Below are 17,170 nucleotides of genomic sequence, written 5' to 3'. Positions count from 1 at the left end.
ATCCCCTGATTCCCCTCACCCCCAGCCCCTGTCAACTACCCATTCTACTCTCTGGTTCTATGAGTATGACTTTTTTTAGATTCCACATATACAAGTGAGATCATGCAGTATTTGTCTTTCTGTAGCTTCCTTATTTCACTTAACATAAGGCTTCAAGTTTCATCTATGTTATAATTGGCAGGATTTTCTTTTTATGCTGAATAATATTCCTTTGTGTATATATAAATATATGCAAAGGAATATTATATATGTGTGTGTATCTATCTCTCTATCTATCTTTAGCACTCTTTTTTTTATTATCCCTTCATCCACTGGTGGATACTTAATTTTGTTTCCATGTCATGGCTATTGTGAATACTACTGCATTAAACATGGTAAGTGCATATATCTTTTTGAGTTAGTGTTACTATTTACTTTGGATATATAACTAGAAGTAGAATTGCTAGATCATATGGTAGTTCTATTTTTGATTTTTTGACGAACCTCTATACTATTTTCCATACTGGCTGCATCAGTTCACATTTCCACTAACGTTGCATGAGTGTTCTTTTTCTCCATGTCCTAGCCATAACTTATTTCTTATTTTTTTGGTAACAGGGATCCTAACAAATTTCAGGTGCTATCTCTTTGTGGTTTTGATTTGCATTTCTCTGATGATTAATGATATGGAGCAGTTTTAAAGGTATAGTTGTTTCTTGGTATTCTTGGGGAATTGTCCAGGATGCCCATGGATACCAAAATCCAAAGATGCTCAAGTCCTTTATATGAAAATGGTGTTGTACAGCCAGACCGCTGTATCTGTAGGTTCCTCATCCTCAATTTAACCAACTTCAGATAGAGTTAGAAGTTAAATGTAAACCCTGTGCATACGGAGGGCTGACTGTACCTGTTTGTCATTTGTATGTCTTTGGAAAAAAGTCTGTTTGAGTTCTTTGCCTTTTTTTTATTAGGTTATTAGTTTTTTTGTGAGTTCTTTATATAGTTTGAATGTTAACCCCCTTAACAGACATATGGTTTGCATTTTTTTTCTCCCATTCTGTAGGTTGCCTTTCATTTTGTTGATTCTGTACAGAAGCTTCTTACAGAAGCTGTACAGAAGATTCTGTACAGAAGTTTCATGTGGTCTCATTTGTTTATTTTTGTTCTTTTGCCTGTGTATAGTGTGAAATATTGTCTTTAATTTCATGGAAAGAAATTTGATGTTCATTGAAACTATGTTTACTATAGATGATGATATGGCTGTACAAACATATTAACCCTAACTTTAAGTAGTGACAGTTTGCACTGCCTTGTGTCTAAATATGTGAGAAGTGTCTTTGATGATCAAAAGAAAGTTGATATTAACATAACCCACATTTGGTACTAAAGAATAATCAAATATATAACAACATTTTTTCCTTTAAACCTTTGAATTGAAACACACTCTTGAATTTGTGGTTCTGCATGGAGAAGGCAATGGCAACCCACTCCAGTACTCTTGCCTGGAAAATCCCATGGGCAGAGGAGCCTGGTAGGCTGCAGTCCATGGGATCGCTAAGAGTCGGACACGATTGAGTGACTTCACTTTCACTTTTCACTTTCCGGCATTGGAGAAGGAAATGGCAACCCACTCCAGTATTCTTGCCTGGAGAATCCCAGGGACAGGGGAGCCTGGTGAGCTGCCGTCTATGGAGTCGCACAGAGTCGGCCGTGACTGAAGTGACTTAGCGGCAACAGCAGCAGCACGCACTCCTAATGGCATGGAAAGCAAGTTGACACTGAGCAAAATTGTAACATAAGGGATGTTCATAACTTCTGATTTAGTAATGGATTGTCTTTGTTCTGCTCCTTTTGCCTTCATAGTTGTTTCCTATTCCTATACCCTTATTCCTCCTTGAAGACAGCCAGCTCTTTCTTGTCTTTTCTGATTTTACCCTGGTAATTTTTGCTGTAGGGATGGGATTGGAAGGAACTAACTCCTGAGGTGAAAATTGCTTATATGGTTTAATGCCTTATTTCTTAAAACACAATGTAGGTCAATGGAGTGAAAATTGTTTTATTTAACAAGCACTCACTCACCATTCTGTGTGAGTGTTTTGTAAATGTTAATCATTTAATTTTCACATTAAGCTATTAGGTAGATTTTTAATTGTGGAATTTCTCAAATAATCAGTAGGGGAAAGGTTGGGAAGCAGTTGATCCTTTTATCTTTGAAATCATTTCGTGAAATGAAATTCTGTTTCAATATAGCCAACTCCATTTTTACTCCCATGATGATAATCATGAACCAAGACAAATCAAGAACAGGATCTTGTGGTCAGTCTGGTTTTTCTGTGTGGTAGTGACGGTAAGACTCAATTAGACCCTCACAAAAGGGGTTTTACTGACTCATATTACAGGAAGTGTTCACATCAATTTTAAAAAGTTTTACAGAGATTCGCTAATTCTTGAATTTTTACTATATGTATAATTGTTGTGTAAGTTAATTTTTTATGTTATACACCTTTTATATCTAGTATTTTAGTATGTTAAAAAGTTAATTTTTGACTTTTGGAGTATCCAATATGATGTCAATTTTAAAATGAGTTATCCATAAACAATATTTGCTTTAAGTTTATAAAAACATACATATTCTTAGAGAAGCCTTTCTTCATAAGAATGAAAATGAATTGTATATTTATTCTTAGTAATAGTGCTATATGTGTGTGCTGTGCTGTGCTGTGCTTAGTTGCTTGGTTGTGTCTGACTCTTTGTGACTCCATGGACTGTAGCCTTCCAGGCTCCTCTGTCCATGGGATTCTCCAGGCAAGAATACTGGAGTGGGTTTCATGTCCTCCTCCAAGGGATTTTCTAGACCCAGGGATTGAAGCCCTGTCTCTTATGTCTCCTGCACTGCCAGATGGTTTTAAAAAAATAATAATAATTTTAATAGAAGGATAATTATTTTACAATATTGTGATGGTTTTGCCATACATTGACATGAATCAGCCATGGGTGCACATGTGTTCCCCTCATCCTGAACCCCTCTCCCACCTCCCTCCCAACCCCATCCCTCTGAGTTGTCCTAGAACACCAGCTTTGAGTGCCCTGCTTCATGCATCAAACTTGCACTGGTCATCTCTTTTACATATGGTAATATACATGTTTCAATGTTAGTCTCTCAAATCATCCCACCCTCACCTTCTCCCACATAGTCCAAAAGTCTGTTCTTTTTACATCTGTGTCTCTTTTGCTACCTTGCATATAGGATCGTCATTCCTGTCTTTCTAAATTCCATATATATGCATTAATATACTGTATTGGTGTTTCTCTTTCTGACTTACTTTATTCTGTATAATAGGTTCCAGTTTCATCCACCTTATTAGAACTGACTCAAATGTGTTCTTTTTTATAGCTGAGTAATATTCCATTGTGTATATGTACCACAACTTCCTTATCCATTTGTCTGCTGTTGGACATCTGGCTTGCTTCCATGTCCTAGCTTTTGTAAACAGTGCTGCCATGAATGTTGGGGTACACGTGTCTCTTTCAATTAGCTAGATCGGTTCTTTACCACTAGCACTGGCTGGGAAGCGCAATAGTGCTACACAGAGGTATTAATATATTTTAAGAGTATCACAAATTATTTTTTTTAATTTTAGTTATTTAATCCTGTTTAATGGGTGACAATATTTAAATGTGAAATCAGTTCAGTTCAGTCACTCAGTTGTGTCCGACTCTTTGGAACCCTGTGGACTACAGCACGCCAGGCCTCCCTGTCCATCACCAACTCCTGGAGTTCACTCAAACTCATGTCCGTTGAGTCGGTAATGCCATCTCATCCTCTGTCGTCCCCTTCCCCTCCCGCCTTCAGTCTTTTCCAGCATCATGTCATTTTAACTGTTGAATAATAATTCTCTATCTGGAGACTTCAAAACCCCCTTCTAAGTATATGAAAGAATGAAAGGATTAAAATTCACACAATAACTATTTTAACTGGATTATTACCTAACTTTTTAGAGTATGTGGAAGAATCACTAAGAGAAATTATGTAAACAGTGAATGTAACAGAAAAGAAAAAGTGCTAACAAGAGTAGACTAATTTTGATTAAGAAGTATGAAGTTATAACTTTAATTGCAAATCTCATATGAAAAATTGACAGGAAATTTGTCTACTCTGAAGCTTATTATTATATGGTACTTCTATAGTATTTGTCATTTGACTTCTCAACTGATAATTTCTCAAAAAAAATCTTTGAAGAAATAGTGCAACTTTTTGGTTAAGGTCAATACAGACAGCTGTATAACAGTAATTTTTAACCTGTATTGTAGTTATGGTGGATTAAGTCAGACAAAAAAAAATGTGCAGCTCAGTTTAACATTACTCAGTTAAATTACTAAGTTATATTCTATGAAACATTTTGTTGATACCATGACTGCAAGGATATCCAACCAGTCCATTCTAAAGGAGATCAGCCCTGGGTGTTCTTTGGAAGGAATGATGCTAAAACTGAAACTCCAATACTTTGGCCACCTCATGCGAAGAGTTGACTCATTGGAAAAGACTCTGATGCTGGGAGGGATTGAGGGCAGGAGGAAAAGGGGACGTCAGAGGATGAGATGGCTGGATGGCATCACTGACTTGATGAACATGAGTTTGAGTGAACTCCAGGAGTTGGTATTGGACAGGGAGGCCTGGCGTGCTGTGATTCATGGGGTCGCAAAGAGTTGGACATGACTGAGTGACTGAACTGAACTGAACCGATGACATTTACAACACTTAACTGATTGGACCTACCCAATATATAGGATGGAGGACAAATTCTACACATTGGTAAGAATTCAGCCTTCCTTGTGAACATCGTTTAAATTCAGAAAAGCATTCATCTGTATTGCAGCTTCACTTTGTGCTTAAGAGATGTACTTCTAGAACTAGTTTTTGCTATATTGATGCTTTGCAAACTTACTATTTAATAAAAATTGAATTCTGGATAATTCCCTTTTGTCTTCCCATCTACCACAAGGAATTAAGGAGGAGGAAAATAAAAATAAAAGCTTGTTGTAATGAAATACCTAGGGAAAAGATTATAGATCCTCTTATTTTTTTTTCCCAACAGCTATAAATTTAGGGCATTCAAAAGAATTTATGCAAAATCAAAGCTGAAATGAAAACTTTCTCTTTTTCCTAGGGAATTTAGTTCAGTGACTATAATGTGCCCATACTACTTCTAAAATCAGAAATGAGTTGATCTGTAGCTTCACTACATACAGATTCCTTGAGAAGTATCATATGATTGTTGATCTGAAATGTGCATTAGATGTATTATCTAAATGTTGTCAACCACTGTAGTAAATTTATGACACAGTAAGAAAGACACTTTTTCAGTGATTCACATGAGAGTTTATCATATTTAAAAATGTTTGCAATTTATTATTATTCATTGTTTCCTGCACAGTTATTGGTACCAATCACATTTTACAGATTAGGAAATAATTTGGACATATACTAAATAAAGTCTAAATAAGGTAGAATCATTATCAAGATATTTTACAAAGATGGGATTTGGGGATTGGTTTACAAAGATGGGGTTTGGGGCATGTCCTTGGACTTGAATGAAATGCTAAGTTCTGTGCCAATAGAACATGAAATATTCAAAACCGATGACATGTGGTGGCATCATAGTTAATAAATCACTGCCTATAATTTGTTGTGATGAAGTACCTTCTGAAAAAAATACCTTTGGAGTCTAAGTGGTTACCATACTTGACCGTTGTGGCTGAATTAATAACTGAAAGAACCTTAGTGTGGGATGGACTCTTCTGAATGAACTGGAACATTTACAGAAAAAAAATTCAGAAGCACCAGTTTTTAACTCTTAGTTTAAAGCATGGTCAGAGAACCTGTGAACTTCTATAGTAACCTTAAATTAATCTCTTATTTCTTATACCAAAAGTACCAGTATTACTGGAAATTAAACACAAAATTTAATAATAAAGATTACAAAGTTTTTTTTTTTAGTAGATTTTTTCCTATTCTTTTTCAAATTTGTTTCCCATTTAGGTTAGTAAAGATATCAAAGTTATAAGTTGAATTCACAGGCTCACCACATACTGAAAGTCAGGACATCCACTGGAAGATGTGGGACTCTGAAACTTGGAATGGAGGCATTGCCAGTGAAAACAGCTTGCCTACGGAAGGAAGACTAAAGAAGACTAACCTTCCCTGGCTTAAAAATCCTATACTAACTCTACCCAAGGCACTACTGTGAGAGAGCATGCTCATTCTCCTCAAGACTCACCCCAACTATTCTGTGTAGATGCATTACTGGATCATAACTCAGTATGCTCCAAAGTACAGTCTCATCCAAGAAGAAATGGTTTATATCCAAGGAGATTGTAAAATTCTGCTAATTTATATTGACAGAAATCCAGGGAATATATGAGGGAATGAAATCTAAGGGTGTTGGAACAAGGATGGTGGAGTAGAACATTGAGTTTGGTCACTTTTATGGATGTGGGTGCACTTAACTAAAGATTCTGAGTTTAATGCACTTAATGCCTGTATGAGCCCCTGGTGGCTCAGACAGTAAAAAAATCTGCCTGCAGTGCAGGAGACCTGGGTTCGATCCCTGTGTTGGGAAGATCCTTTGGAGAAGGAAATGGCAACCCACTCCAGTATTCTTGCCTGGAGAATCCCATGGACATGGGATCACAAAGAGTCGGACATGACTGAGCGACTTCAGTTTCACTTTCAATGCCTGTATAGCTGGTAGACTCTAATAGTTTATTTGCTTGGTTGACTGAAATTTAGATTCAATGATGAGGAAGGGATGCCATAATTTCTTTGGAATAGTAGAAGTCAAAAACTTATGGATATAGGAATGTTGGAGTAGGTTTATCATACATGTCATACATAGCCAGCCATTCCTAACCACATCCCCTGAGCCATCCCAGAGGACTCTCACTTTACAAAGGCTTGGGGAAGTAAATTAGGGAGCGAAGCACCTGAATCTTTGAATAGCTCTGTGGTGAATTCTTCTGTAGTCCAAATAGCAACACTTAATTTCCAAAAACACATTGGGTATATTTACTATAATGGGTAGCAGAGACATGGTGGTCCAAATTAGAATGTTTGGACGTGCAGGAATGTTTAATGAAAGGCAGTCCTCTCAGTGGGCAAGATTTCAAGCTGTCCCTTTGCCTGATTTGAGATATGGGTGGAAGTACATTGCATTAGTTTGCTAGAGCTGTCATACAAAGTACTGCACACTGAGTGAGTTACACAACAGACATTTATTTCCTTACAGTTCCAGAGGCTAGAGTTCAAGATCAAGGAGTCAGAGGGGTGGTTTCTTCTGAAGTTTATCCTTAAATTGTAAAAAGCCCTCTTTCCCCTATGCCTTCACAATCTTTCCTCTTTGCATGTCTGTGTTCTAATCTCTTTTATGAACACTAGCTATTGCTGCTTCCCAAGAAAGGAATGTTTCTACCTGGGGACCCACATGGTTCCATTGAATTCGCATGTCAGCTGGATGTTTTGGGCTTCTCATTCCACTAGACCAAGAGGCTAGAGTGATTAATCCCAAATTACCAATTACCCTTTGAAGGTGTGTGTGTGTGTGTTGTGTCTGTGTGTGTGTGCATACAAGTAGAAAAAGCAAGAAAGAAAATGTGCAGAATTGATACTCTTAATTTTTATAGCTGGTCATGAGACCATGGCTGATATTTTAAAAATTCCTTCTTCCATTACCGATTTCCTGTTTCCTTTGCCTTCCCTAATCCAGGACTTCAGTTGGTCAGTCCTTTACCTGGCAAGGTCACCCACCCAAACTTTAATATGTGATGGATCTGAATCCTGCTCTTTTTTCGTTGGTTGTAGTTTTTCATTAATTTTTACTGTTGGACATGGAAGTTACTAAGAAGTGCCCAGAGAATTCCAGATAGTGGTCTCCTTGCCCTGTTGGGTAGGTCAAGGCAGTCACAGTCAAGACAATGAACACATCTAACACCCCAGTTGGTTCCCTCCTATTGCTTTGTAATTTTTTTTTCCCAACCCTGGCCCCCCATTTCTCCCTGACCCTCACATACCCAGGTATTCTCTAAAGTTTATATAAATTTGATCACACAGTGCATATTCATTTTTTTTTGTCCTGGCCTTTTCTTCACTCAGTGTAATCATCTTTCAAATCATCCATGTTATTGATTGAATCAGTAATTCAGCCCTTTTTATTCCTAAGTAGTAATATAGTATTATTGTCTGTTGTTTTAATCGCTAAGTCATGTCTGACACTTTTTTAACCCCATGGACTGCAGCCCACCAGGTTTCTCTGTCCATGGGATTTCTCAGGCAAGAATACTGGAGTGGGTTGCCATTCCTTTCTCCAGGGGATCTTCCTGACTCAGGGATCAAACCTATGTCTCCTGCATTGGTTGGTGGATTCTTTACTACTATCAGGTATCAGGTGGATTCTTTACTACTATCAGCTATCAGGGGCTTCCCTGATGGCTCAGCGTTAAATAATCCACCTGCACTGTAGGAGAAGCAGGAGATGAGGGTTCTATCCCTGGGAAGATCCACTGGAGTAGGAAATGACAACCCACTCCAGTATTTTTGCCTGGAAAAAATCCCTTGGTCAGAGAAGGCCGCCAGGTTTCAGTCTATGAGGTCACAAAGAGTTGGACACGATTGAGTGACTAAGCATGCAACACAGCACAGTATTATAGTTTATGGATGTATCACCGTTTGTTTCACCATTCACTTATTGACAGGTATTTGAATCATTTCCAGTTTTTGACAATTCAAATAAAGCCGCTGTGAACCTTTGTATCAACTCTTTGTATGGATATTACTTCGATTTCTCTTGAGCAAATACCTAAGACCGGACTAACTGAATTATATGATAGTTGTTGGTTAACTTTTTAAGAAACTACCAAACCTTAAAAAAGTTATTATTTAAACCCAGCACAAGAGTTCTAGGCCATTATCCTCAGGAATTCTTCACATGGCCAGTCTTTTTAATCTTAGACATTGAAATAGTGTAGTAGTATCACTGTGTTCATTTGCATTTCCATGATGATTAGTGAAACCATTATTACAATCAAGATAACACACATATTCATCACCTTAGAGAATTTCCTTGGTATTTATTTACCATTCATGTATTTTGTTGGTAAAGGTGATTATTCAAATCTTTTACCTATTTTTCAAAGTGGATATTTAGAAATTATTAGTGAGTTTTGGTTTTCTGACTTATTATGGGTACAAGTTCTTTATAAGATATATAATTTGCAAATATTTTCTCCTGGTTTGTGGTATTTATTTTCATTCCTTTAACTGTCTTTTGACAAGTAAAGCCTTTAATTTTGATGAGGTCCAGCTTATCAGTTTTTTCTTTTATGGATTATGTTTTTGTAGCTATAAAATCTTTGACTAACCCAGTGTCAAAAATATATTCTCCTAGAATTTTGGTAATTTTGGTTTTATATTTAGGTCTATGATCCATTTTATTTTTAATATTTGTGTGCGGTATGAGGCGTGAAAGTTTATTTTTTTTCTATGGCTATTCAGTAGTTCCAGGACCATTTGCTGATAGTTAAAAATTCATATTAAATTTTGTCTTTTGGAATAACTAGTGTGGTTTCTATTTCCTGACTGCACTCTGACTGATACAACCAGGCTGTCTCGTGAATTGTGATCTGGATTTCTAAATTTTTTAACTAACATTTTTTTCTAGATTGTCACAGTATAATGCATAAATAGTGTCAAAATGGAGTCCTCATGATAAACATGTAGTTAGTAATATACATTTTGTTGTAAATAAGTTTAAAAAGTTCTGGTTACCCAATACAAGGTGATAAAATATTTTAAGAGGATATGAATGGTTTCCTAGTCAATGCTCCTATGTTTTAAACTTTGGATTCTGAGCATATCTAAGGTTTTGGATTGGAATGGGTATTGTTAAGTGTTAATGCAATACCTAAGTTAAGTATTAAAAATAAATGACTATCAATTTGTTTTTCCTACATATTTCTTGGATATAATGGATGAATGGAGGGATAATTTACGTTGGATGAAATCAACCTGCCAGTCAACCAGTTAATTAACCAACCAACAAGTAAACAAATTGATGCCTAGATCCAAAATCAAAACAATGGAGTTAGTGAAGTAATAGATGTCAAAAATGAAGTGTTTTGAACCTTTTTGGTGACTTAATCACTCATTCTTTTCAACTATTTTTAGGTCATAATACAGATAGAATAGTGATAAAAATGAAGGCCCAACAACTTGGAATCCTTCAAGGGTCTGAATTTCCTTGTCATTAGAAACTTGATCCTTGAACCAGATTTTGTTTTTTGGATCTTGGTAGGAAGCAGAATGTGGAGATCATAAAGCATACAGTTTGTGCTTTTGAACCAACTGCTGCCTGTGCTTTCTCTTTCATAACAATCCCAGGTTTAGGGCATGTTGTGAATTAATGAGTATATAGGTATGACCAAGCCTATTATTTAATGAAAAAGACTATTCCTTTTAAGTTAATGATTTGAATATATACATACTCTAAAAGTAATTCTTAAATTTCAAACGTTTATAAAATAGCCAATTGTACTGTTTCTTCTGCAGCTTGACCAAGCATTCATTTTCTTTTGTACAGTGAAGAAGGAAAAAAAAGTTTGTAATATTGAGAGACTTTCTAATGAGGCCGCAAAGAGCCAGCATACATTTGAAATACCGAAAAAGAATTTAAAACCAGTTTTTAGACCAAAGAATAAAGGAGAGATTGGTTGATAAACTACTCAGAAATAGAAACCATGTTAAAGGTGATGTTTTGGCTGTTAGGCTTTTTTCAGGCCTTAATATATAAAACTAACATTTTTATATTTCTTATTCTGCCCAAGGAAGGCCTCAAAGACAGAGTGCTGCCTTTAACCTTATTCTATATTCCATGGAGTATTTTAAAGACTAGAAGAATATTGCTGGGGCAAAAATGATTGGGGCTCTGAAAGATCAGAAGAAATCTATCATTATTTTTTTTTAAATAAGCAGACACAGAGAACTTCATCCAAAAAGTTATTCTGAATTCAGTGTTGTAGCCAGAGACTTTTGTAGTAAATAAATAAGACTGACCTAGAGTTCACTGTATTTCTGGATCTGAGTGTTACTTTCTTTTAGGTTGGTTTACTTGAAACTTTACCTACTTTTGTACAATAGATTACTTATATTGTAGTTTTAAGTCAAATAATGCATTAAAAAGTGATTTCAGTTGATAACCGAATTGCTCAATACATTTTACTTATGTTTGCTTTTATAAAAGCTTGAAAATATTATTAAATTATATGAAGATATTTTCTAGAGATTATTAAAATCATACTATTTTATTTTTTCTCATTGAATTTTGTATATAGAATTTTTTAAATAAATGAATTAACAGTCTAGGAGAAGTAAAAATGACAGAAATCAAGGCATTAATTCAAAAAACTATTGGCAAGTTGGTCTTCATATCTTTTTTGAAAGGAAAATAGGAAAAATTTTAATATGTATTATATATTAGATATTATTATGTCAACACTGAATTTATTTTTGATATTGAATGACAGTATTATAGTATATTCAGGTATATAGCATAGTGATTTGATATTTTTATACATTATGCTTCATATAAAGTTATTGGTTTGGCCAGAAAGTTCATTCTTGTTTTTCTACAACATCTAATAGGAAAAACCCAGAAAGAACTTTTCGGGTAATCCACTGTTACAATGTTATTGACTGTATTCCCTGTGCTGTATATTACATTCCTGTGACTGACTGACTTTGTAACTGGTGGTTTATGCCTCTTAATTCCCTTCATCTTTTGCCCATCCCCTAACCCCTCTCCCTTCTGGCAACCGCCAGTTCTCTCTGTGAGTCTGTTTCTGTTCTGTTGTATTTGTTTGTTTGTTTTGCTTTTTAGATCCCATATGTACAGTACTTGTATTTCTCTGTCTGACTTATTTCACTTTGCATAATACCCTCTAGGCCCATTCATGTTGTTGTATCTTTTTGTTTGTCTACTGAGCAAATATATATGCTCTGAAAAAATGTTTATCTTGACAGGTATGGCCAGGTGCATGCATGGATTGTGACATTCACTGAGTGCAAGACTGTGTTCTAAATATCTAGGTAGCTGCCAAAATCACCAACTATTTAGGTCACTTGTGAATAAAATATGGAAGAAATATCTACATAGAATATTGAAAGAGAGTTGCAGAAAGGAGGGCACTATTGATTATTGAAAGTCAACTCTGAACCAAATGCTTTTGCTTATCTTATTTAATTCTCATAGTAACCTCATTAGAGATAAAGCAAATTCCCCTTACCATATAGCCAGAGAATGTCATATCCAGCACTGATGTGTTTGCTCTCCAAGCTTGCTTCTCTATGACACCAAGTTACCTCTTAAATATATACCAGGTAATATTCATTCATTAATTTGGTAGGAAGCAACAGCTTAATAACTAAATAGTATTCCGTCTAATACTACAAAATATATTAAATACTCATGAAAAGTTACATCTTTAGTATTAACTTTTATGTGTTCTATAAAAACATGTAGATTTTGTATACTGCTTTTAATTCAAATTATGTATTCTATAAAAACATGTAGATTTCATATACGGCTTTTAATTCAAAGTTTATTTTTAGCTTCATTTTCATAATTTTCAGTGCTGATATTTTATAATATTGATGAACTGTATCATAAGTTTTTTCTGGGATGAAATGGATTAATGTAACCCAAATGACTAAGTAAAATAAAACAGGCATACCTCTTTTTATTGCACTTCACTTTATTGTGCTTCACAAATACTGAGTTTTTGACAAGTTGAAAGTTTGTGGCAACCCTTTGTCGAGCAAGTCCATAAGTTCCACTTTCCAAAAACATTTGTTCACTTCATGTCTCTGAGTCACATTTTGGTAATTTTTGTCATAGTTCAAATTTTCATTATTATATAGTTACAGTGATCTATGATCAGTGATCTTTGATGTTACTGTTATAATTGTTTTTGGGCACCGTGTGTGACAGCAATGTAAGATGTTGAACTTAATCCATATATGTTGTATGTGTTCTGACTGCTCCATCGATGGCCCATTCCCCTGTCTCTCTCCCTCTCCTCAGGCCTCTCTATTCCCTCAGGTAAGGTACCAATTAATAACCTTATGATGGTCTCTTAAGTGTTCAAATGAAAGGATTAGAAGTCTCTCACTTTAGATCAAAAGCTAGAAATGATTATATGCTTAGTGAGGAAGCCCATCAAAAGCAGAGATAGGCTCAAAGCTAGGCCTCTTGCATCACTTCCCCAAGTTTTACAGGCAAAGAAAAAGTTCTTGAAAGAAATTAAAAGTGCTAGTCCAGTGAACATTTGAACGACAGGAAAGTAAACATCCTTATTGCTGATATAAAGAAAGTTTTAGTGGTCTGGATAGAAAATGAAACCATCCACAACATTCCAAAAGCCATCCAGAGCAAGGCGCTGACTCTGTTCAATTCTCTGAAAGCTGGGAGAGGTGTAGAAGCTACAGAAGAAAAGTCTGAAGTTAGCAGAAGCTGCTGGTTCATGAAATTGAAGGAAAGAAGCCATCTTTACAACATAAAAGTACAAGATGAAGCAGCAATTACTGGTGGAGAAGCCACTGCAAATCATCCAGAGGATCTAGCTAAGATAATGAATGACGGTGACTACACTAAACGACAAACTTTCATTGTAGATGGAACAACCTTATATTGGAAGAAAATGCAGTCTGGAACTTTCATAGCTAGCGAGGAGATGTCAGTGTCTGGCTTCAGAGCTTCAAAAGATTGAATGACTCTCTTGTTAGGGACTAATGCAGCTGATAACTTTAAGTTGAAGCTAATATTATTTACCATTCCAAAAATTTACTTTCTGCTTGTGTTCTCTGAGTGGAACAAAGCCTGGATGACAGCACATCAGTAGACAACATGGTTTATTGAATATTTTAAGTCCACTGTTGAGACCTAGTGCTCAGAGAAAAAGATTTCTTTCAAAATATTATTGCCTATTGACAATGCATCTGCTTACCCAAGAGCTATGAAGGAGAGGCACAAAATTAATGCTGTTTTCATACCTATTAAAACAACTTGCATTTTATAACTCATGGACCAAGGAGTAATTTCAACTTTCAAGTCTTGTTATTTAAAAAATACATTTTGTAAGACTATAGGTATCAGAGATGATTCCTCTGTTTGGTAGGGGCAAAGTAAATCAAGTGTCATTAAGAACACTCATTGGAGAATGGCAGCCCACTCCAGTGTTCCTGCCTTGAGAATCCCATGGACAGAGGAGCCTGGTGGGCTCCAGTCCATGGAGTGGCAAAGAGTCAGAAGTTGCAGCTAAACCACCACCATCTTCAAGGTATTAGTCATTATTACACTCACCTATTCATTGTAAAATCCTTTAGTAGATAACAAAGTTCATCTTCAATGACTTATAGGGTTTCTACAGTGATTAACAAGATTTGGATTAAACAAATCAGTGGTGGGAAAAATTGAATAAATCGGAATTGCTTATTTTGCTTTCTGAAGGACTGTCTGTTATACAATAAAATATCATATGACAGTGATAATGACCTTCAATTAAGACTTTTAGAGATGTCATTTGTAAGGAGTCTAATGCTCAGAATGTCACTATTGAACTGGAAGCTCATAGAGAATGTAAAAACAAAGCAAATAGGTCTAAGAATATTCCTGCATAAATTATTTTTATTTAACAGGGAATGGAAACCTTCAGTGTATCTCTCAGACACCCTAGTGCTGCTCACAGAAGGTGCTGGCACTTACGTTTGATGTGCTGTCCCTCTGGTTCTGAATGTCTATTGTTAAAACCGAGAAATAAGATGGAAAAATGTATCTGGGTGGAAATGTCACTCTGTTGATTTGTGAGCTATAAATGTTTTCAACTTTTAAAAATAATTTAAATGTACAAACAAATGATTAATATTTAAGTTGATATAGCAGCAGAAAAAAAAAAAGAAAAGAACCATGTGAGCCATCCTATACTTCGGTTGTTGCTTTAATAAAGGATTTGCACAGGTGAAAAAAAAAAAAAGAACATTCATGATTCATGCCAAGAGGTCAAAATTTCAACATTAGCCAGGGTTTGGAAGAGGTTGGTTCCGACCTTCATGGATGATTTTGAGGGGTTCAAGGCTTCAGTGGAGGAAGAACTGCAGATGTCGTGGAAATAGTAAGAGAACTAGAATTAGAAATGGAGCTTGAAAATGTGACTGAGTTGCTGCAATCTTGTGATAAAACTTTTAACAGATTGAGGGGGTTGCTTCTTATGGATGAACAAAGAAACTAGATGAAATCTACTCCTGTTGATGATGCTGTGAATATTATTGAAATACAGTGAAGGAACTTAGAATATTGCATAAACTTACTTGATAAAGCAGTGAGAGGATTTGAGGAAATTGACTCCAATTTTAAAAGAAATTCTACTGTGAGTAAAATGCTATCAAAAATATTTAATGCTACAGAGAAATCATTTGTGAAAGGGAGAATAAAAAAGGCAAACTTCATCATTGTTTTACTTTAAGAAATTGCTACAGCCATCCCAACACTCTGCAACCACAACTCTCATCAGTTAGCAGCCAACATTGAGGCAAGATTCTCTGCCCACAAAAAGGTTGTGTATAACTTGCTGAAGGCTCAGATGATGGTTAGCATGTTTTAGCAATAAAGTATTTTTTTCTTAAGGTATATACATTGTATTTTTAGGCATAATGCTATTAAATATTTGATAAACTACAGTATGGTGCAAACATAACTTTTATATAGGTACTGGGAAACAAAATAATGTGACTTGCTTTATTGTGGTATTTGCTTTATCGCATTGTTCTTACTCAATAAAGAAATCATCCAGAAACTGGATAGCCTATAAAACTTGTATACTTTATATTTTGATGGTAACTCTGGGCTCTTTTTAAAATTTTATTTTTAATTGGAGGATAATTGCTTTACAATGTTGTGTTGGTTTCTGCCATACAACAATGTGAATCAGTTGTAAGTATTCAAGTATACTCTTGAATCAGTCAAGATTATGTATCCTCTTTCTTGAACCTCCCTCCCACCCAATTATAGGCTCTTATTCGTTAACTTTTATACTATTTAGTATTTAGTCAAGTTCTTTTTGAAAGTACCAAGTCATATTTTATGTTTCATTCACTAGTAATAATAAACTAAATCGTAGTGGATGGACTCAAAGTCAAGATTTTCAAATGAATTGTAATTATTTTTAAGACGGGAAATCTTTTGCTATTTTTCACTATCATAGTTTCTAAAGAGTGGTACAAAGTCAATGTCAGGGGTATGTGTCTTTGCAGTTCACTCTTCATATCATCTGTAAGTGATCTACTGATCAAACCTTCCAGGGGATAGCAAACAGTTTCTTACTGTTTGTGTTAAAAGCATTTGCTGAGATTCCCTGTTTCAGCCCAGCTGCAGGACACTCTACTGAGAATTTGTGGCCTATAACAAAAATTTTTTTTAAATCTCTCTGAGAATGTTCTTACAATGGGTATCTGGAGGGTAGATTAGTCTACTTTAACTGTGTCTTCATGATGAGACCAAAGTAGAGAGGCTTTTTCAATTGTATTCAAGTATATGAACTAATTACTAGATGTATTTTCAAATCTGAGTCAGAGTCAAATGACCAACACAAAGGACTGACATTCAGAAATCATTATTTGTTTGGTTTGATATAATGCAAACAATACTTGGAGTAGTTGTCCTCAAACTCGTTAGAGTTACAGCATTCTATCTTTGTGGTTATTGACCATGGGTAAATGTGCTATATTTTAAAAAAAATTGACATAAACTAAAATTTTGTTTGTAAAGGGTAAGAAATTATAATAACACCTTATTTTGGAATATTTTAAAGAATTCAAAAATAAGGGATCAAAATAAGTGGCTTAGAGCTACACTGACAGCAAAAATTATAATGAATTGTTTCTTAGTGATAAGTTCTGAGAAGGGCCATCTGTTTCCGTTTGTGCCTCAATAGATCATAAGATCATAAATTATTCTAAAAGATAATTTCAAAACTAACTTTGTAAGCACATTTACATTTTTTTCATAATACTAGAGCAAGTGTAGTAGTAAATGCAGAAGATAAAAATGTATTTGTTAGAATGCTCAATTTTTTTTTTATTTAGGAGAAA

The 17,170-nt window shown here is 35.2% G+C and overlaps 2 pseudogenes; both read left to right on the top strand.

The window, feature by feature from the left end:
• The first annotated feature begins 341 nt into the window (after positions 1–341).
• On the top strand, positions 342–15,051 carry LOC139184003 (tigger transposable element-derived protein 1-like; annotated as a pseudogene).
• Positions 14,726–15,655, top strand: LOC139184002 (tigger transposable element-derived protein 1-like; annotated as a pseudogene).
• The last annotated feature ends 1,515 nt before the right edge of the window (positions 15,656–17,170 follow it).

This window comes from Bos indicus, chromosome 7 (assembly GCF_029378745.1).
Source record: "Bos indicus isolate NIAB-ARS_2022 breed Sahiwal x Tharparkar chromosome 7, NIAB-ARS_B.indTharparkar_mat_pri_1.0, whole genome shotgun sequence".
Classification (NCBI taxonomy): Eukaryota; Metazoa; Chordata; class Mammalia; order Artiodactyla; family Bovidae; genus Bos; species Bos indicus.
This window is presented reverse-complemented; position numbering and strand designations above follow the sequence as displayed.